The 23,077-nt window shown below is 49.2% G+C and overlaps 1 protein-coding gene across 2 annotated transcripts in view; it reads right to left on the bottom strand.

Moving 5' to 3' along the window:
* RALA (RAS like proto-oncogene A) overlaps positions 1-16,617 on the bottom strand; it is a 36,420-nt gene extending 19,803 nt beyond the window's left edge. For both annotated transcript variants that reach the window (XR_008913299.1, XM_001362507.4), the window contains exon 1: positions 15,873-16,617. The gene's annotated coding sequence lies outside the window, so the exon portion shown is untranslated. The remainder of the gene's footprint in view (positions 1-15,872) is intronic.
* Positions 16,618-23,077: the final 6,460 nt, after the last annotated feature.

The following is a 23,077-nucleotide window of genomic DNA, read 5'->3' on the forward strand; positions in this document are numbered from 1 at the left end:
TCTGACTCAATGATGGAGCTTCTCGATCAGTGGTGAATACCTTTGGCAAGCACACATTTCTATTTTATGCTTTGGCTGGTGTTTATTTTCAGAAGATTGTTGAGTAAGGCTGTTTCCATTCTTACAGCTTCCAAGAAATTTTGCATGATTTTGATGTATTTTGACCTTGATGTAAAAGTTCATAATGTCTTTTTTAAAAAAACTGACAAATTCTTTTTTATAAGCAATAGGCACAAGAAGATTTTAGGTTCTCTACATCTTTCAGCCAATTGTGAAATGGCAAAGATATGGTTCCCCATTGAATATCATTTGTAAAAAGTCTGCTTGTTATTTACTAATGTTTTCATCAATGATACCCTAAATTTGTGTACAGATGATTCACATAAAAAAAATTCACATAGATGGAAAGTAGGCATATCATTAGTAGTTACTGAATACTATCATCACCTTTTTGGGGGGCTCTCACAAGAGTTGATTTTCCCCATATCTCTTGACACCCTCACAATGTTGTCTTCAGTATTTCTCTTCTAGAGTCCATATGATAAAACTACAATATTTTCCATCTTTGTTCTCTTCAATGTTATTTTTTTCTTCTCTATAAGGACATCTGGGGATGTCATGGGAGGGTCCAAGTATGGTAGTTCCATTGTACTCAATGAAGAACAGTTTATTAAAATCATATTTGCAAATCTTTTCCCTTTTCTTCATTGAAGGTGCTTCGATTTCCAGCTTTAAGTGTCCCAAGGGTCTTACTCTCCCCTACTTCTTCTTTATAGACAGGTATCTTTCATAACCATCCTTCTTTGTAAGATATTCAAATAAGCTTATATCCTAACCCAGTGCTGCCTTTGGCAGCTCTCTCTCTCACCCCAGGTGGCCAATCAGATGTTTGCTGAATAAGATACTTCCTAGGATTTCTTGGTCTCCTTGTAGCAATTGATTTATATTGGTTAAACTTAACTTCTGCCCCAAAATACTATGGTTGGTGTTGATGTCATTTCTATTGTTCATTTCTCATTTTTTATTTTCTTTTAATTGCTTATATTATTGGTTCAATGATATGCCGTATCTACTTCTCATTATTTTTAAATATTTTATTTCTCCCTCAATTACATGAAATAAACAACTTTTAACCTTCATTTTTTAAAAGTTTGAGCTGAACCCCAACTCCTGAGACAGCAAGCAATCTGATAACAGATTTTACATGTGCAATAATGTAAAACATCTTTCTGCATTAATAATTATGTGGAAGAGAATAGAACTTTAAAAAAAGGAAGAAAGAAAGTGAAATAGAGTATGCTCAGTCTACATCCAGACTACCTCAGCTCGTTCTCTGGAGACAGATGGCAGTTTCCATGCTGAGTCCTTGGGGACTGTCTTAGATCACTGTAATGCTAAGAAGAGCCAAGTCATTCACAACTGTTCATCATACAGTAAGTATCGTGGTTCCTGTGTATGTTCTCCTGTTTCTGCTCACTTCACTATCCTCAGTCATTCCTTAAAAAAAAAATTCTGTTCTTAACCCTCATGAGCTGACAATCTGATGGTACGTAGACAGCTGACTCAAGGATAAATCTGATATTAATGACAACTCTCTTTCTATCTGTAAAAATACAGTGTGTGGTGTGCTTCTCATGTGCAGAGCCTACCAATTTTTTTTTCAAAGCAAGTGGGGGGCTTCTGCATCATCTACATGCTTGGAGCCTCTTGTTTCTTTCTTTCCCACATATTTCTCTCCATCCTTACTTTTTTCCTCTTATGCATTAAAGTCACCAAATCATGTCAATTTGGAGGCTCTTCTCAAGTTCTGTAGAATCTCTCTCTCCCTCTCTCTCCCCTCACCATTCTTTAGGCATCTTTGCCAATCTGTGAGTGTATTTTAATCTTCTATCTATAGCAATGAGAGGACTCAAGTAGATTTCTGAAGTAAAAGAATGCCATATACTACAACTAAATCAATATTAATCTGGTAAAACAATCTAAATATAGTCTCATACTGGGAGACCGTAGAATAGGATGAGCACAAAACCAAATCCATTGCTAAGCTAAAACCTAATAATAATGGTTGTCCCTTCTAGTGGGAAGATCAGACTGTACTGTGTGTGGTACCTATCGCTGCTCCTGGAAATTCCCAAGGGAACAGATTCTTTTACTTAAAGACAGAAGTCATTATCTATGATTTTTTAAAAACTGGCTATCTATTATAGGTAGAGCATGTTGCCAAGCTGTGGATAGATGGTGGAGATGCTGTTACCCAGAGATTTGAGCCTTAATTTTGCCAGGGCAAATTAGGAAAACCTTAGAATCAAAATTTGTGGCACCAATAAAAAAATACAAGAAAAGAGCAGAAAAGGAAGTAATACAGTCAGACTATTAAGAATTGGCAATCATTTATTTCATTGTTCTTTCTTTCTTTCTTTCTTTCTTTCTTTCTTTCTTTCTTTCTTTCTTTCTTTCTTTCTTTCTTTCTTTCTCTCTCTCTCTCTCTCCTTCCTTCCTTCCTTCCTTCCTTCCTTCCTTCCTTCCTTCCTTCCTTCCTTCCTTCCTTCCTTCCTTCCTTCCTTCCTTCCTTCCTTCCTTCCTTTAGTTCTTCCTTCCTTCCTTTCTTTTTTCCCCCCTTCCCTTCTCTCTTAGAACCATCACTGTGTATTGGTTCCAAGGCCAAAGAGCAGTAAGGGCCCAGCAACAGGAGCTGTGACTTGCCTAGGCTCACCTGGTATTTTCTTGTTTCAATGTTAAGACACATCCACATCCACACAAACAGATGAAACATCAGGAGAGACTGTATCAACTAACCATGCTCTAGCTTGATAAAAGGCCAAATTTGTGTTTGACATCTGATTTGAAGCAAAGTTAATATTCTGTGATAAGAAATGGGAATTGATTGCCAGAGTAGTGAAAACCTCTTGTGGAAGAAAGGTCAATTTTCCTGGCTGGAAAGTGGGGACAAACAAAGGACTTGCCTCCAGAGGTGCTGCAGAGATAACCAAGATGTCAAAATGCTCGGGGAACAGCAGAATACTCCATATAGAATACCATCCACTAACAAGGCCTCTAGGAGGTTCTCGAAGTCCTTCAGGGAAGAACAGGGAACAATAAGGAAAAACAAAGAACAACTCTCAGGTTTGGGAGAGGAGGGGAATTGGGGCTTCATTGCTAGCAATGTCTGATATCAAAATACAGAGCCATTCCCATACACATCCATATTTCTGGTGCATGTTGTTTCAACTACTGATAGGTCCCAAGTTTGTTCAAGTCAAGGACGGTTCCTTACCCTCTTTGTATCCCCAGCACCTAGTTTAGTGCCTAACACATAGTGCTCAGCACCTAACAACTTAATGACTACATATCATCATAAAATTGTTCAAAATCTAATCCCTCATTACTGTGTATCCTCCCAGTAAAACGTGTTAGAAAAATGTAGAACTGGGAGCAGCTAGGTGCCAAGCCTTGAGACAGGAGGTTTGGGGTTCAAATCTGGATGCAGATACTTCCTAGCTGTGTGACCCTGGGCAAGTCACTTAACCTACATTGTCTAGTCCCTACTGCTGTTCTTCCTGGGAACTGATACATACTATTGATTCTAAGAAGGAGGGAGGGAAGGAGGGAGGAAGAGGAAGAGAGGAAGAGGACAGAGAGAGAAGGAAAAAAGGGAGGGAGGGAGGGAGAGAGAGAGAAAGAGAGAGAGAAAGAAAGAAACAAAGAAAAAAGGAAGGAAGGAAGGAAGGAAGGAAGGAAGGAAGAAAGGAAGGAAGGAAGGAAGGAAGGAAGGAAGGAAGGAAGGAAGGAAGGAAGGAAGGAAGGAAGGAAGGAAGGAAGGAAGAAGAAAGAAAGAAAGAAAGAAAGAAAGAAAGAAAGAAAGAAAGAAAGAAAGAAAGAAAGAAAGAAAGAAAGAAAGAAAGAAAGAAAGGAAGGAAGGAAGGAAGGAAGGAAGGAAGGAAGGAAGGAAGGAAGGAAGGAAGGAAGAAAGAGAGAGAGAGAGAAAGAGAAAGAGAGAAAGAAAGGAAGAAAGAAAGAAAGAAAGAAAGAATGAGAGAAAGAGAAAGAGAGAGAAAGAGAGAAAGAAAGAAAGAAAGAAAGAAAGAAAGAAAGAAAGAAAGAAAGAAAGAAAGAAAGAAAGAAAGAAAGAAAGAAAGAAAGAAAGAAAGAAAGAAAGAAAGAAAGAAAGAAAGAAAGAAAGAAAGAAAGAAAGAAAGAAAGAAAGAAAGAAAAAGAAAGAAGGAAGGAAGGAAGGAAGGAAGGAAGGAAGGAAGGAAGGAAGGAAGGAAGGAAGGAAGGAAGGAAGGAAGGAAGGAAGGAAAAAGTAGGATTCAGGCAGCTTAGAGTAATGAATGAGCCTCAGAGTCCCACTTTTAACACATCCTGGGGAAGTCATTTGAGCTCAAGTGCCCCAGGAGACAGTGTGGGTGTGCATTGGCAGTGGGAGTTCCTGCCTGGAAATTTCCTATAGCAATGAAATAACAAATTGGGTCAAAAAAAGGGGGCGGAGGAGAAAAACGCCATTTTTGTTCTCCTTTGGCTATAAGTCTGAGTCGCAACAGCGTTACCAATACCAAGTACAGCTCACATTCATAGAACACTGGGCAGCTTCCAGGAGGCTTCCACACATAACCAAACAACCCTGTTACCAAAGGGCATCCCTCCCTCACAGAGCCCCCTCACTTCACAAATGAACTATGAACAGAAAGGGAAGCCCGAGGTCCCAAAGGCAGGCCATGCAAGGCAGAGCCAGGACCCAAAGGTGCTCCTCCCATCAGGGCAGCAATCCAGGGAGACAGACCCTCATTTCCTTCGCATCTGCATTACTGATGCCCAAATGGCGGCTCCCTTGGTTACAAGGTGCCTCATAACTAATAACGCGCCCCTGCACATGGGAATGAGTCCGTGGAGAAGGGCAACAGTTAGGGCAGGCTATCCAGGACCCTCCGAGTGGTGTCCTCTGCAGCCCTGCTGATCTAGGCGCCACAGTCGCACTGAGCTCCTAGGACAGGCTTCCTTCCCTGTGGGCTGGATACAGTCGGAAATGATCGGGGCGATCCCTTCCGATGCTGTCACGTGAGCTTTCTCAGAAGCAGGAGGAGTTACAAGAGAGCAGGGACCCGGGAGCTCAGGGGTCTGAGTGCGAATGGGGACAGAACACACAAGTCATCGCTTCCTGAGCTAGCTGCCGTCTGCCTTGTTTTGAAACCAACTTCAGTCTCTTGTGCCTAAATGACCCCCAGGCATACACGTGGGCACCCGCTGCTGTTTCCACAGAGCCTGAGACAAGGGAAAGAGCATCCTCACTGGCCTGCTCGGGCCCTCCCGGCAGACCCCAAAGGTGCAGATGCCCAGCTCGGTCCCTATTGCTCTGCCCTAATACCAGGCGGAGATGGAATCCCAAAGGAGGACCGCTCACAAGTCCCGGCAGGAGCAGAAGGCTCGTGCATGGTCAGACCAAGGCGTTGCGAGCCAGATTTCTCTGGCAGTGGCTGGAAGGGGCAGCGTCTGAAAGCAAAGCGGGCCAACGAGAAAGCCATGCTAGGAGTTCCGTTCAAGGGGAGGAATACGCAGCTCTGGGAGAGGGGACCAGCTGGAGATGACGGAGAAAGAATGAGCAAAACGGGACCACTCCAGCAGGGGCTCAGGGCAGGGCAGAGCAGCGGCAAGAGGGCCGGATGGAGTCTCTGCTCCTCACTCCCTAGGAGAGCGTAACCTCCGCTCAGGTCCTTCACATGTACAAGGAGAAGCTCCACGGCCCGGAGGCCCCACTCTGGTCCTCGGAGGCTGTTGGCACTCCTGAGCCTCACTCCTCTCTGCGTCGTGTCTCCTCTGTGCCTTCTCTTTCTTGCTCAAGCCGGAGAGCTCCCCATCTCTGGCCGCCATCTCCAGGCCTCTTTTCTCTCCCCTTCTTTAGGCCTACTGAACCTGTTTAATCTTCATTCCGCTTGACCCATCACGCGGTTCTGTTGTGTTTTGCCCCCGGCTCAGCTGGGACCTCAAAGCCAGCCATTCCAATGAGATGATCACTACTGCAAAAGAATTCCTCAACCCTCGGCTACCATGTCCTGCGGATCCCCAGCTCTGGCCAATCGACGTCATCCTTTTACTGAAATGAATGCTGCCACCCTCGAGTGGGCTTGGCGATGTCTTGCTGCTCTCTTCCAAGTGACCACATCCAACGGTCCCTTCTCAGTTCTTATCCTCCTGGACTTTTCGGCAGCCTCTGATTCAACAGCTCATTCTCTTCTCTGAGCTTTGGTGTCCTCCTCTATCAAGTAAGAGGGAAGGGACCAGACCACCTTTAAGGCCTCTCGGGCCCTCAGATTCCTTCTCTCCTCTGCAAGGCAGCTGGGACAAAGACCAACGGCCCAGCCCTGAGGCCCCTTCTTGTTCTTCTTTGGGTCTCAAGGGCCCCCTCCATAAAGTGCTGGCAAAAGCAGGGGGAAGGACCCTCCCCAGCATGTCTCCCAACTCCACAATCGATGGTGTCATCAGAAGGCTGACTCAGGGAATGCGCCATGCACTAACCCTGGATCTCAATGCCAGGTGACTTCTGGAACTCAAAGGTAAGGCTTCCAGAATATTTTCCCCAAATGATCTCACTGGTTTGGGCTTTCTTCTGCCCAGATCTCTTGGGTCCCGCCTCTGGACCCCAAGCTTTAGCTCTCCATCCTTCTGCCCCTATGATGAGCATGCCATCGATGCCGTTCATTTATGACATAAATGTTGGAGGGGGATAAAGGAGAAATGCAATGAAGCTGGGGTTATTGTGCCTAAAAGGAAAAGCTGGACCTGAGAGATGTACGGCTTCATGTACAAACCTCTTTTTTCTATCCTACTTTGTATATTCTACGTTCTCTGTATTTGTTCAGAGCTTTTAAAAAGTATTTTCCGAGAGGGCAACTTGAATGGTTGGAGGGCCTTGAGCCCGTATGTGGTAACTGCCTGACAAACTGAAGTGACTCTGGACCCCTGGGAGAAGAGAAGACTTTGGAGGGAGGGAAAGGGCTCCAGCCCTCAACTCCTGTCAAATGTGTAAACGTGGCTCAAGTGAAAGAAGCACTAAAGCGGCTCAAAGGGTAAACACTGCAAAAAGGCCAACGGAGGCAGCAGGGGCTCCCAGCCTTTTCTGGCCCTGCATCTAACAAGTCTGTGCTGTGCGCCCCTTTTCAGAATGTTTCCAAACATGTGAAAGGCACAGAGGCCAGCAGACGGAAATTGGGTTTGTGCTAGCCAGGAGGGCAGCGGCTCTCTGATCAAAGGCCAGGTGCAGGCACGTTGGACTCCCCAATGTTGACACTGGAGGAGGGATCGATCCTCTGAACTCGAGGGTCTCGAGGCCACTCTCAGACGCTCCAGAAGCAATGAGCAAAGTTTGGCCCGCTATGTCTACGTAGTTTTCTTTCTATTGCAGGTGGGTTTCCGCCATTTTATGAGTCTCTTCTGAGAACCATTAGGTCCATGAAATGCAAATCCCAGCCATCTCCTCCAAGCTGTCTGAACGCCCTGCGTTGCGCTGCATTGTTCTCTGCCCCTTTTGCCCCCATCTCGTGGCGTGCCGCCATTTTGAGAGCTCCCGATGAATCCGAAAGCCAAAGGTGTCGTAAATCTCGCGCAGTCAGGCGAGGGCAGGGCTCTGCCTGCAATCTCCCTGCTCAAGAGGAGCAGTTAAAGAGAAGGGTACCAAAGCGGTCTGACCGGGCTCGGGGTGCCTGGGACACAGAGCGGCAGTGCGGAAGCCAAAGTTCCAAGGATTTCTCCAGAGCGCCTGCAACTTGCCAAGCCAATGGGCAGCTGGGGCCTTGGCTAGACTCACGCTTCTGCCTCAGCCCATCTAGTCCTAATTCCCTTGTGCAGGGGGCTGGAGGGAGGCAACGCTGGCACCGTGGCACCTCCCCGCAGAATCCGGACCGACTGGGTCCAGCGATTTCCTTCAAGCCAGAATAGGGAGAAAGCAGCGCTGCAGTCGCAACATCTCCACAGAAAAAGGCCTGGAGGGCCCGGCGTCAGGGGCACGCGAGCCGGCTTCCGTTGCCTGGGCTGAGGGCTCGCTGCCACAGGAGTTCACTTTTCCAAACCAGAGCTCGTCCCAGCCCTCGCGCGTCTGGCGAAGGGAGAACCAACTCCGAAGGCGCTGGAGCGTGAGGGCAGAGCCCAAGAAGGGCAAGGCCTGAGCTCCAGATCAAGCATGACCCGATTCCTCCTACAGACAAGCCTGTGCTTGCGGGGGATTAACAGAGCCAATACTTAGTGGTCACGTGCCCATGCTGTGCAGCTAGACACATCTCCTCTCTATACAGGTGTGCATATAGTCAGTGTTTTTAGCCACTAATGGCTGGCACCTGGGCCCAGAGTCACTGGTCCCAAGTTCAAATCCAGCTTCAGAAGTTTACTCAATTACAAAATGGGGATACGAATAGCCTTTACCTCCTTGGGCTGTTGTGAGGATCCCTTGAGATACCATTTGCAAGTGTTTAGCACAGGGCCCAGCGCACAGTAGGCGCCTATGCACATTTCCTGCCTTCTTTTCAAAGACACAACCTTTTGAGAACCCAACATCACTGCTATCAAATGTCACCAGAACCTCGGTGCCGGAAGGGTTTCCCAGCCCACCGAAACCAGCTGATCCCTGACGGAGACCACGGTCTACAAAGTGGTCCACTCCCACTGCTCACCGTAGCTCCAGTTCCCAGAATCAAAGGTCCCACACGGAGCACCAGGAAGGACCCTGCTGCACGGTAATCTCAGTCAAGGCCCGTATTGGAAGAGCAGTTCAGCGTGTGCTTCTGGCCACAGGCAGCAAATGGCTGAGCCAGGGATTTGAACCCGGATCCTCAGTCTGAACCCAGAATCTTTCCCATTCGATTACACAGTCGGTTCTACTTTAACAAAATTTCAGAAGTGGACATCTGTTCCGACTGGTACGTTAGGGGCTTACCAGGGGCTTACCAGGAATGGTGAAGTTTGTCTCTACACACTTTCTTCTGTGAAAAAGGGCAAGAGAGCAGCAAATGGCATCACCGCCTGTACAAACACTGTGCAGAGGCTGATACACTGTGGTACAACCAAACGTAATGGACCTCTCCCTTAGTGGTAATGCAGTGACCCTGAACAACTCGGAGGGGTCTACGAGGAAGATGCTCTCACATCCAGAGGAAACACTGTGGGAGCAGACATAGAGAAGAGAAATAACTGCTTGATCACATGGTCGATGGGGACATGATTGGGGATGTAGACTCTAAATGATCACTCTAATACAAATACTCAATATGGAAATGGGGCTTGATCACTCATGTAAAACCCACTGGAATTGTGTCAGTTATGGGAAGAGGGGAGGGAAAGAACATGAATCTTGTAACCATGGAAAAATACTCTAAATTAATTAAATAAATGAAATTTAAAAAAAAGATAATTCTGTTGAGAGGATCTGGGTTCAAATCTAACCTCAGATACTTCCTAGCTGTATGATCCTAGGCAAGTCACTTAACTCTGTGTAGTCCTTGCCACTCTTCTGTCTTAGAACTGATACTAAAACAGAAGGTAAGAGTTTGAAAAATAAAAGTCTCATCCTTGTTGCACATGATACTTCTCCAAATATTTGATAGCTATAAAATAAAAATTCCCCAGACCTTTTTCAGGCTGAATTTCCTCCGTTCTGTCAAGCAATCCTCATATGACATGAAATCCAGGTCTCTCACTATCCTCGTTGTTGTCCCCTGAACATTTCTAGTTCATTAATGCCTTTCCAAAACTGGTACCCAGAACTGGACACCATATGCTAGATGTGATCTCACCAGGACCAGTAAACAAAGGAAGGAATAATTTAACACGCACCCTGGCAACTGCAACAAGTACCACCCTGGGAAATCACCTTCTCTCCACCCCACCTGGAAGAACAACTGGGGGAAAAGTATGGGAATCCACCAATTTGGAAGCCACTGAGGATCAATAAACATTGGTTAAGAGTCCATTCTAGGCACTGTGCAGTGTTGGAGATGCTGAAAAGGGAGCAGGGAGCATCCAGTGCTGTTTGCAGAGTTGAAGCCAAGCTTAGGCGATGGGAAATGAAGTTAGCTGGAAAATTCTGAGCCCTCTATAAAGGCAAGCTTTGGGAAGAGCTTATGGTTTCACCCTCCAATCAGAAGGGAAAGGCAACCAAAAGCAATGAGGTGTTGGGCACCAAGGCTGAATCTACCTGTGTGATGATGAGCTTATCCTGTGTCCTGAGGGAGGCGGGACGTTCCAAGCAGAGCAGCAGGAAATGAAGTCAAGATTGAAATGGAAGTCATGGATAAAAGAATGTTAAACAGTACAGGGCACATATAGCAAGGGCACACCACGGGAAACCTCTTGACACAAGGCCCAGTGCTGGGTCCACACACAACGGAACTTCTACTCTCTTCAAAAAAGGAAATGAGGCGAGGGGCGGCCAAACCTGCGTTGGATGAAGCTGGCTGGCTCACTGGGATCAAGGCTTTCTTTTCTGGCATGTTCATTTATCCTTCCTTTAATAATAAGCTAGAGAGTTTCCCTAGGAATCTAGGTCAGGCTTCCTAGGCCTCAGGTCATACAGATTCTGAGCTATCTGCCACTCTTCAGGCCTACAAGCACCTCTCCAGTCTCTACCATCTTTCTCCAAAATGGCAGCAGCTCAGGAATCCCCTGAGGCAGAGCCAGTCTACACAGGATGACAGGATGCACCAAGGTCCTAGTCGGATGCATTTATTAAGTGAATACTATGCCAGGCATTGTGCTAAGTGCTAGAGATGCAAAGAAAGACAGGACAGTCTCTGCTCTCAAGGAACTCCCAGCCTAATGGGGGAGATAACATGCAAACAACTGTATCCAAACACATTCTACTCCGAAGAAAAAGGAAATAACCTACAGCAGGAAGACTCTACTTCAGCTTCTCCTGAAGTCATTTTAAAAGGAGACCAAACGTTTCTTAGGCACTCACTCAGGGCTAGGAGTTTCTTTCCAACCCAGAATCACTCTTCTCCTTTAGGCAGAGAAAGCAGAAGCAGCCTTACGATGAGTGTCTTCGCCTCGTACATAGTGCCTTCCTTGCCCTCTTCTCTCACACCAAGCAACCCATTGGTCTCATTCAGAACCTTCTTGGCTCTCCAGTGCCTGCCTGTATGTCTGTGATGGGCTTATCCTGTCATGGCCAAAGCAGGCCCAATACAGGAGTGGTCAAGGACACGACTGATTTAAAAACAGATGCCCACAGTCATCGGAGAGATTGCACCGAACCCCGCATGCAAAAATGCCAATGGAAACAACTGAAGGACCGCCATAAGAAAGGATGAGCACAAGGAAGACGGAAACAACTCATACAAAGTGGGACACAGAGGTGTAAAGTGGAACCATGCACACCAAAGGTTGTCTTTCCATCATTTTTCAGTTGTGTCCGAGGTCTGCTCATTTTATGGATGAAAAACAGCGAAATGGCAACTAGTAAGTGCCTGAGGCCAGATTTGAACTCAAGAAGTTGTAAGTAACTGTAACTTTCATTATTGACCTGAGAAGGAATAAGGAAACTTCTGTTCCTTTTCTCATTAGGGGTCAGAAGACTACAGGCATAGAATACTGTGTATACCGTCAGACCCAATAGCTTCATCTCATTAGGTGGATGGAGGGAAGAAAGGTACGTAGGAAAGAACGGATGCAGAGGAGGCAGAGAATGACGCTGGACAAGTCCCTCAGGCTCTCAAAGAAATTCTCTAAGCGTTGAAGCTGCACCGACAGGGGAGTTTCCCCACCCAGGCATTACCCATACCAGGGACCTCAAACTCAAAGAGAAAGGCAGCTGTGCAAATGATTTAGCAAATCCTAAATTAATATCAAATATGTCAACCATTTCCAAATTACATATTTTTTAAAACCCTTACCTCCTGTCTTAGAAAAGATACTAAATATTAGTTCCAAGGCAGAAGAGCAATAAGGGCTGGGGTTACATGACTTGCCTGGGATCACAGTTAGAAGAGGCCACATTTGAACCCAGGCCCTCCTGTCTCCAAGTCTGCCTCTCTATCCACCTAGCTGCCCTTTGGATTACATTTTAATCTCGTTCAGGTGTTTGACACTTCTGACTTTCTGCAGTGACATCACAGGTCTAGTAGCTAATCCTAAAAAAGGGCAAGTAACAAATCCAATCAAATCCAAGTTGGTGGATGAATTCCTGAGAGATCATCACCTGAATTACTTCACTTTCTCCCTTCTGAATCTCATTTCTGGGAGCTCCATCCTTTTCCTCAATGGGTTATGTCCCCTTCGAGGAGCTCAGGCACCTTTCCTCTGAACACCCCTGAAACCTGCTCTTTCCAAATCCAGGGTGTATGGGGACCTCCGTCCAGATTTTCCCTCCCTTGCTATCAAGGAACTAAAAACAGTCACTTCTCCACGAAGGTCTCAGTTTCTGCCTCCATAATCAGCCTCTTCTTGGTCAGAATTCCAGTCAGGACTCTCTACTCCCTTTCTAAAGCACCAGAAGGATGCCATCATTGAGGGAAGACAATCATTCATCACCTCTTGTTATATTGGCAAAGGAAGAATTCAGGTGTCTAGATGAGGTTCTGCACCATGAAAAAGACACGAAATGCTAACTCGCCAACAGAAACGATCTCTTTTGAGAGTTGCTTCCAGTCTCCAAGAGAGCTAACACACCAGTTTTAGCTGCAAGCGAGCGGGAAAGATGATGATGCTCAGACAGAGCAGTTGGGAGTGTATCTTCTTTAAATGGGCATTTGCACGGATGAGATCATGTCACTTTTCTGGGCTGGACCAGGACTCTGGGGGCAAGAACCTTTTGTGCAACCTCAGAAGCGGCGGTTCTACTAGTATATGGAATAACTGTACCCCCTCTCTCCTCTAGGATCAAATGCTGGGTCCTCCTCTGTCTGGTGGCCCAAGGCCTTCCCGCCCTTGCTCCCTTGACCTTCCAGGCCTATGCCTCACGCTTTTGAGGTTCCAGTTCCAGCCAAACTGATTTGGGGGATCCTTCCAACATGGTATTTCCTCATCTCCCCTCTCGGTGCCTTTGTCCAGGTCTACAATGTCCTCCCTCCTCTACTCTTCTTCCTCGAAGAATTCCTAATAGCCCTCAAAGCTCAGCTCACACTCCCCAGCCCATGTAAGCTCCTCCTCCTCCCCCCCCCAAAATCATCAGTTGCTTTCTGCACCAGGAGGCCTGGTTTGCTTGTCTGAATCCCCAGCCCAGCCTCTCTCACAGCGCTTCAAAGGGTGTTGTATAAGTGCTAGCTGATGGGCTATTGCTGTATCAGGCCTCCTGTTCCCCCCATTTCTTCCTCCTACCCAGGTGGTCTCTAGTGCCCTTTCTCTGTACCCCCAAAGCTTTCCACCAGGCTTCCCAGCTCTTGTCCCTGTGTCACTGCTTTGAGACATCCTATTTCTTCAGAAGTCAAGCAGCTTAACGGAGCTGCTCACTCTGCCCCCCCCCCGGGGGTTAGGCCGGGGCCTCAGAGCCTAGCAGGAAGGGTCAGGCAAGCCAGCATCTTCACTCTGGGCTCCTCTTACCCGCCAGGGGCAGGCAGGGGGCTGAGCTGTCTCTCCCTACCCTATGCTCCAGGCTGTCTCGCTGCACCTTCTCTTCTATTTCGCTCACAACAGTTGATAAAACCTTTTAGTAGCATTTGCCAGCTACATACTATCCCTAGGAAAGGGCCCGCCATCCCCCTATCTTAACCCACGGCCCTAAAACCCCTATTCTGTGTGGCCCGTCCTGGCTGTTGGTGAGGCAGCGGATGCAGCAGAGACAGGGATGGTCTTGCCTGGACTTGGGGGACCCTGGAGAAGTCACTTGGCTCGTGGCCTCCAGGGTCTCTGCCCGGGAGGCGGGAGAAGGCTCTGTAAAGAGAGCCCGAGGTCTTCCAGGTCCCATCCAATATGGACCTCCATCACTAACTAGGAAGCCAAGGATCTCCGAAGGCTCTGCCTGAAATGGAAAAAAGCTCCATTTCTTTCCTCCTGGGTAGGCTGAAGGCCCAAAGGAGGACCCCTCCCTCCTCCACACCTCCAGCTGGTCACAGTTCACTCAGGGAAGGGAAGGGCTGTTGGCAGGTACCAAGGAGCCCCTCCCTGGCTGGGGGGCATCCCAGCCAGGTCCTGCATACTCAACTTCATTGGGTTTCATGATGAACAAAGGACACAAATCCCAACCTGAACTAGAACCCGGCTCCTTCCCCAAGGAGATTCTAGAGTGGCACCTCCTTAAGTGACTTTAATGATAACTGCCTACAAAGGGCTCCTAGATTATACTGACTGAAGCATCCCCAGAGGTAAGTCTACTCCACACCTCATCATCCCATTTTAGAAACTAGAAAACTGAGGCCTGGGAAAGTTCCTCTCCGGATTCGAACTTGGGTTTTCCTGACCGGAATCTAGCCAGATTCACTAGACCAGATTCCCCACCCCCATCGCCTTTCAACACTGAAATCTACCGGCAGCCCGGTTCCAATAAAATAATCTCCCGTCAATTTCCCCCTAGTCGCTAGCCTTCAAGGCTCGGCCCCCAACAAAGCCCCCTTGTCACCCCCGGGTGGTTAACAGACCGGAACCAATTGGGTTTTCGGTCTAAGCAGGGTGTGGCCCTGGAGCAGACAGAGCAGGAGCTCCATAGGGAAATGCAGGTTTTCTGTCCTGAAGGGATTCGCCTGGGACAGAAGATGATTCTCCAGCCTCAGTCTGGCCTTTGGCAGACAAGGAAACTGAGGCCAAAGGGTGAAAGCAGGAGCCGAGCTGGGAGGAGCCCGCCTGCCCCCGCCTTGGCCAGAGCCCTCATCAACCCCATCCGCCGATCCTATCAGGGCGGGGAGCTCCCCGCCAAGGTTCAGGTGGCTGCCTTCTCCCCCAACCCCCCCATTTCTTCCAAATCGGGGCAGAGCGGCAGCGGCTCCACACCCAAACCAGAAAATCCTGGCAGAAGGCTGGATTCTGCGGGCCGGCCTCCCCCTCCTCACTCACCCGCATTTTGGCCCCAAACCGTCCCCTCCCCATTTCCCCACTGGACGTCGGGGCTGTGGGATGTCTCTTAATCGGGTGATTCCCAGCGCTCAGGCTACGCCACGGACCCAGGATCCTTTAGGAGGGGGCTCTGGCGCCCGACCCAGAGCTGGCTCAGGGTCACAGAGCCCTGGGCGGTTAATAGATGCTCTCTGATGAATGGAACACGCACGGGAGGGGGGGGGGGGCCGGCGGGGGCTCGCACGCACACAGTAGGCGCAAGATAAAGACAGCAGAGGTGGCACCCTGTTCTTTACCCTCCTCCCTGGGAGATCCTTCCCCAGGGCCCCCAACCTCCTAGGGCGCAGGCGAGGGGAGCGCCCCTTTCCTCTTCGGGGGTTGGCACACAGCAGGCGCCCACTAGATGGAGGCTGCGGCTCTTCCCCCAAGCGGCGCCCCTTTCCTTCGCGGTCCCTCCAGAGGCTGGCACATGACAGGCACCTACTGGGTGGGTGCTGCAGCTCTCCCCCTCCCTGGGAGGGTGCTCCTTTCCTCCTCAGGGATCGGCATAAAGCAGGCGTCTAATGGATGGCCACTGCAGCCCCTCCTCCCCAGGAGTGTCCCTTTCCTCTACAGTCCCCTCAGAGTCTGGCACACAACAGACGTCTACGGGATGGACGCAATGAGTTCCCCCGCCCCGCTCCCCCCCAGGGGCGCCCCTTTACTCCTCAAGGGGTCGGCACACAGCAGGCGCCTACTAGATGGCGGTGCGGTTCTCTCTCGTCCCGCTCGTCTGGCATACAGCAGGCGCCTAGTGGGTGCACAGGCGGGAGCGCGCGAGCGGGGTGACCTTCGGGCCGCGTTCCCGCGGCCTGGTCGGGCCCGGACACACCCACCGCCCTCCCGCACGGTCGCGAGCCCGCGCTCACCTGCAGCTGGCCCCGAGCGGAGCGCAGCGGAGACTGGCACACGCGCACGCACGGCCGGCCGGGGCGAGGCTGAGGCCACCGCTGCTACTGCTGCCGCCGCCGCCACCGCCGCTGCTTCGGGGCCGGAATCGGGGCTGGACCGCCGAGGGATCCTTCAGGCAGCAGCTGCCGCCGCCGCCGCCGATGCCGCCGCCGATCACTTCCGGAGCGCGGGGGCCGGGGTCGCACCGCCCAAGGAGGGGGCCCCCAGCTCGGGAGCGACTTCCGGCGGAGCGCACAGCCCGGACCAGGACCAGGACCAGGACCCGCGCCCTACCGGAGAACAATGACGGGAACCCTGCTCTTGGCCCCGCCCGCGGCGGGGAGCGCCGGCCCCGTCTGCGCAGGTGCAAGCGCCCCGGCCCCTTGGGCAGCACCGCCCTCTGCGCCGTGGTGACGTCAGCACTGTCCCCCGCCTCGATCGGGATGCTAGACTCCCAGCCGAGATTCCCGGATGCTGACGTCACCGACGCCCACAAGTCTCCGGCTGCGTCGGGCTCGTGCTCCCTCCGGGGCTGTCACCATTTTGGGCGTCGAGAGGCCGCCAGTCAGGGCTTGTCCTCCAGCTTGAGGCATAAAGGACGACCTCCTCCGTATCTGTCCTCTGCCTCCCATCCTTATCCATCTAGACGCAGGCCCGCCCCGCCCCAAGGGCCACCAGCCGAAGAGCTGGGCCGGGACTAGGGGTGGGGCCCTAAGGCACGGGAGGGAATAAGGGACCAGCGGAAGATGTGAAGCCTGCCCTATCACTCCCAGAGGCCCCTGCCTGCCCCTGGCCTTTAAGGGCTGGACTCCAAGGTAGCCGAGGACCCTCCCACCTTCCTCCAAGTCAGGAAACTCTGGTCCCTTAAAACAGACCCTAAGGGAAAGGAGGGGGGTCTGCGAAGCCATCACCCTCCGGTGTGCCCGTGAGGAAGGAACATCGCCCCTCCCCCCTAAGAGAATAGCTCCCCATCTCATGGAATAAAGCCCCCCCAGAGTTGGGGGGTTCAGGTCTTCCGGACTGAGGCTCGGCCTCTTTCCAGAGGCCTTCTTGTCTTTTTTTTTTTTAACCAGTCACTTTGCCTGGATGAAAATGAATGAGCCATGCAGCACTTTGGCCAAGTCCAGAGGCTGTTTTCACTGAATGCATCCATTCCAGCCAACCTCTGGACATGCACTGTAGCTCTTAACCCGTTGGGAATTCATTCATTGGATGTGAACTCCGAGCCATGGAATGGCCTCACTCATGGCAGTTTTAGTCCTTGCAGTCTGCTAACTGCGGACACCTTGGTGCCTTGATGACAGCATGCTGACCAAGTCTGTGGCCCCTAGGGAGCCAGGTGGGATGGCCTCAAGAGACGATGAGTAATCCAAGAGAAGACGGTGACACAACTTCAAGGAAACTCGATGATGGATTTCCCCAGATCAAGCTCATCCTTTTTTTAGCAAAGGCTTCATAAAAAGCCACATGACAGCAAAAATGCCTATAAATGAGAGTTCAGCAGCAAACCATCTGTCCCCTGTATGCCCTGCAGAAAGGCTGCTACTTGGCTCCCTGCTTACCTTTTCCCTCCCTCCTCAAGAATCTACAAATAGACCATCGATTTTCTTTTTCAAGTAATTTTCCTGGAGTGGAGCCCTTCTAAATGATCACACACATACCAAGTTATCTTTACTGTAATGCCTGCCCCCACTGTACAGGAAATGAGAAAATAAAACTTAGAGCTTGTCCACACTCCGCCTCCCCCTGGCACCCTTCGGGACCCCAATGAAGGCAAAACCTTTCTGGGCCCCAAATTCTCCTGTTGCAACTGAGATGATAATAAGTCTCTACCACCCTGCCTCATAGGGCATGTTAGGAGGCACAACAAATTAGTGCCTGAAAAGCTCTTGGAGGTGCTTGGATGAAAGGTATTAATTAAAGAGCGTATTATGAACAAGGAGCACTAATCCCCTGGAACAGGCCTGAATTTGGTCATTTACCAAAAGAAAAGCCTTACAAGACTTCTGTTAAAAATCATATTCGTTGGATCTTCTGATGCATTTAGCTTTGCTTATATTTGGTGTCCCACCATAGCTTATTAGTAAATGTAGGTTTGGCCAAAAGAGAGAAGTGTAATTTCAATACTATCCAGGCTACCATATGCTTATTTGAAAGCATTTGCATGTCAGACTTGTTTTGACATTGAGAGTCTACAGTGGGAATTCTGACCCTTTTTAGGTCTACCTGTCTAGGGCAACAGTCTGATGAAGCCCCTGGGCCCCTTCTCAGGGGAATTTTTAACTGTATAAAATCAAAACCATAGAATTACAAAGGAAACCAATTCTATTGAAATACAATTATCAAAGTATGCATTTCCAAAAAATTCTTAAGACACTAGTCTAAAAACTTTTAGGATTTGTAAAATGCTCATTATTAGCACAGTGCCTGACATATAGTAGGTGCCTAATAAATGCTCGTTTCCTTCCCTATAATATCTTTTTTTTTAAAACCCTTACCTTCTGTCTTAGTATCAATTCTAAGAAGAACAGTAAGGGCTAGGTAAATGGGGTTAAATGACTTGTCCAGGGTCACACAACTAGATTGTGTTTGAGTTCACATTTGAACCCAGGACCTCTGGTCTCTCCAGGCCCGGCTCTTTGTCCACTGAGCCACCTACAAGCTACCCACCCAGCATTTTTTTTTTAAGAAAAGAATGTTGTTAAAGGATTCTAAAGAATATTTTTAAATGATAATAAAAGTACTATGCATATCAGTATAGAACAACATAAAATGTCAAAAAATAACAAAGAATTGAATTGACTGAAGAATGCTCAGAACTTATTATCCACACGCATTTTTACCTCCCAAAGAAAATGATTTGAGAGAGGCAGCCTTGGCTTCCGGAAGAGCAGGTTCACATCCGCCTCTGACTTACTCTATCTGATGACACTGGGCCCCTCCTTGAACTTTTCATTGTCCCAGACAACTTTCTCCACAAGTGGAGGAGCAGGTGGCTGATGTAGGATGGCAAAATTACATTTCTAAAAAGTAGAGATTTCACTTCCGCATTGATACTCTCCAAATTCTTCCATTCCTTTTAATTCCTCTAGAATTTCTATTCATCTCTCCATCTGATTCCTCCTAACCCTATTCTCCATCCTCCCTGCAACCCCACTCCTCAGCCCCAGCTTGCTGAGCTGGTCTAGTCCCCTACTGTGGTCTCACTTTCCTGCCACCACTTTCTTGACTAGTTAACAAATTCAGGGCTGCATCTTCCTGTACCTTTCACTTTTTTGGCCCCAGGCCCTTCACTAACCTTCACCTCCACCATCTGCCTTCTCTTAATACCCCCTACTTGAGTTGAACATTAAAGGATAGATTACCACAGTCATTCTGATTGGATCCACCATAAACTGAGGTCAGCTACCGTCAACAATGCCTTCTCTGTGAAGTGGCCATACGTTAGACTTTCTGGAGTGATCTGATCCTGCTCTCCAGACATCACTTGGAAACGTTTTCCTTTTTCTGAAAGTCCCCAGAGCTTTCACCTTCCCCCCTCGCCTTGACCTCTCCTACTTTAGTGAGAAAAAAAGACCATCCACTGGGAACTCCTACATCTCTCCCCATTTCATCTACAAGCAGACTTAGCCTTTCTCACAGCGGTGCCCAAGTGATGGGGCTGGGATGGCATCAGACTAGGCCCTGGACTAGGCGTCTGCACATATCCAAGACCAAGGATGCTTATGGGGAGGAGCGGTGGAACCTCTAAATTTTTGATACAGGCCCCAAATTGTGACAGTTAAAATTAGTTTCTCTGCTAAAAGTATTATTTTTTAGAGGTTTATTAAAGATTATTAGAATTAAGAAATAAAGAAAATACGAAATAAGAAAAACACATGCCTAGGCCCAGAGCCCATTCACAACCACTTCTTCTACATCTTGCCTGTTAGGTAGAGAGCCGCATGGGCTTAGAATTGAAGTCTGGGGTTCAAATCTCCATTTTACAAAATGATATTCTACTAGACCCTGGTCCAGTCTCCTGCACACATCCAAGACCAGGAGAGTTTATGAGGGCTCTAACCCTTGAGCTACAAATGACATCAGCTCAACCCCAGGTCCAAGCCCAAGGATGCTTATCAGGACACTGGAACAGCTATGGGGGGAAATTCAGCTAGTTCCTACCTGTGTAGAACTCCACAGGACCCCTTGACCATCTCTCGAAGCCCAGCCTAGAGAGGCGGGCATAGGGACCTTGACTTTTTCCTCTATAAAAGTCCGATTCCTCACTGCTTGGGAGAGGGTAGCTCCATCACTACCAGCCAGCACCACTTCTCCCCAGTAACCCCAATAAAAGCTTGGTCTGAGATGGACAGAGCTGGAGTGACAAATTCTTTGGAAGTGAGACCGAACCACACACACACACACACACACACACACACACACACACACACACACACACACACACACACACACGACACAGGATGCTAGGAAGGGTGACCTTGTCAGGGCCAGCCCTTCTAGGCATGTACTTAGTACTAGTCTCTATCTCTGTCTCTTTCTCTCTTAGGTGCCAAGACAATATCAAGTCTTCACTTGCAGCCACTAAGGAAGGCTCTACCTGGCATACACTTGGTGCTTAACAAATGCTTATTCATGTCTCACTTTCAGTCTCTCCCAGTTTCCTGCCTCCTTCTCCACTCCCTAAACAGGGTCAAATGGAATTAGCCTTTAAAAGACAAAACCCTTCACTTGACCTTGCTGGTTCCTCCAGCAGTTGTCCTTTATCTCTGCTCTTTCACCATCTCTGTCAGACGCTCAGAATCATCTCCACTTCCTCAACACCCAATCCGTAACCTGAGGCCACCCACCCTGAGGTTTCATTTCCCAAGATTTAGGGGAGATTTTTGAATTAATTGCTTAATCCAATGGTGTCTCCATTGCCCCAAGCCTCCCCTTCCTCATCTGTGAGGCTGCTCTCCTGGCCTATACAACTGGGATTTCCCCCTTTCTAGCTTCCCAAGCTAGATGCTGTTCTTACTCTCTACTCATTTGTAGCCCTCCCTCTGGATAATCTCCCAACCCCACTTCAGGGGGTTTGGCGAGCCAGGAGATAAGGACTTTCTGGCTGGCTCTTTTCTTTCCTCTGAATGTCTAGGTTCTGTTATCAGGTGGGCAGATTTCTTCTTTCTTCTTTCTTCTTCCTTTGCTAAGAGCGGTAGTCAAGGAAAATGGGAAGGTTCTTGGACTTGGCCAGGAGATAAGCATTTCTCATTTCAATGCAGAGGAAAGACAAAGGGGAAAAAAGATGGAGATCTCAGCCGCCAGAGAATATATCACTTTGAGAAAGCAGATAAGGCTGAGGAATAAAGGGAAAGCTAACCGGAGGGTAGGAACACCTCAGGGTTTTCCAGAAATCCCAGGGTTGGAAGCTCCTTGTTTCAATGAGCAGCTCAAAGGCTCCTGGGCACAAAAAGATACACTAATATCTCCGATGAGAATGGAAGTGAGCCCTGAAAGGCCCCAGTTGGAAGAAGTGGGAGAGCCAACCCTAAGTAAAGGTGCCCATCATGAAGTCTATTGCCGTTGCACTTGATAAAAAAATGGAACACGCATCGATAAATATGGCGTACCCAGTGCTGGGCAGATTTGCTTTTTTGCTAAGCAGATACTTCTCAGTTGTCTTAGATTTGGATTCTGCAGAACAGTTCCGCTTTAAGGTCAGGGTACTACAGTCTGGCTCTGCAGACACCTTGAGGGTGGACCAGTAGAGCAACTGGGCGTATCCGTGTCCCTGTCCTACCACTTCCCCTTTCCCCCACCCTCACGCACCAGGGCAGAAATCATCTCTGGGGCTCTGCACCCCCTTTCTTTGGTCCCTTTTGCCTAAGCTAGCCTATGCCATAAATAGGGGAGACAGGAAGGCCCTGCCACCTCCCAACTTCTGGTAGTACAAACTAAATACAGACGGAAGGACAGACGGAGTTATTGGCATTGTCTTTTTTTAACTCTTACATTCTGAGTGACGCCTCAAGACAGAAGGGCGAGGGCTCGGCAAACAACGGGACGCGGGTCCTCGCCCCGAAGCCTGGGGGGGCAGCCAATGGGCCACCTCGCTGCCCCACTCCTGACATTTTCAATGCGCTCTTAGTGGCTAAAAAGAGGACACTCTGGGCGAATGCTCGAAGTCTGAATCCCCAAAGCCTACCGCGGGCTGAACGGCCACACTAAGGCGGGGGTTCACCTGGCCCCTGGGGACGTTTCACATGGTGAACACTCTTTGAATATCAGGGGGTCGGTCTGTCGGCTCCTGCGCGGTTGGGTCCCGAGAAGGCGCGCCAGACCTGCTGCCACAAAAGGCGGACGAGCCCTGCCTGCTCGGAAGCCTCCCTGGAGCTCGCCCGCCCGCTCGCCCTCTTCTCTCTGTCCCTTTATTGGCCTTCCTGTCCCCCCGCATCCTATCGGAACTCAAGAGAAAGGCAGGAAACCTGACCAGAAACAAGGGCGGACGTAGACCCGCTACTCCCAGCCCCCCCCTCCAGGGCTGCACAGAGCAAGGCAAAGTCTTTCCTCCCGGAAGATGGATGGTGCCTCCAGTGGGGGCTTCAGCCCCGGACTCTCGGTGGCCTCCTACCACCGCTCCGGGAGGCGGGGCTCAAAATGGAGGAGCAGAGCGGGGTTAAGAGGGCCGGAAGTGCCCTCTGTGCGTGTGCTGCCTGTCTGGGTGAGGACCGGCACACAGGACAGCCAGCAGGCTGTGAAGAGGGGATGAGCTGGCCGCTTGTCCATTGGTGGGGAAACAAATCAAGACCTCAAAATGCCCCACTTTCACTCTTTCCACGCCTTTGCAAATAATCTGCTCAACGTCATTTTGACTTAAGCTGTAATGTTTTTACATCAGCGACCACAATATTACTTTAGAGTTCTCATATTTAGCCTAAAACCTAAATTTAAATTCTTACAGTGGCTCAGTGAATAAAGGACTAGCCTTGGGAGGGGAGGTCCTGGGTTCAAATCTAACCTTGACACATCCTAGCTGTATGACCCTGGGCAAGTCGTTTGGCCCCCATTTCCTGATCCATAGTATTGGTTCTAAGACAAAAGATCAGGGCTTTTTCCCCCCAAGTGTACCCTGATTTGGGATGTTCTTGAAGAGAGAGGGGAGAAGAGTAGGGGACTGTGAGCAGGGCCTTGAACCAAGAGA

The sequence above is a fragment of the Monodelphis domestica genome, chromosome 7, assembly GCF_027887165.1.
Source record: "Monodelphis domestica isolate mMonDom1 chromosome 7, mMonDom1.pri, whole genome shotgun sequence".
Lineage (NCBI taxonomy): Eukaryota > Metazoa > Chordata > Mammalia > Didelphimorphia > Didelphidae > Monodelphis > Monodelphis domestica.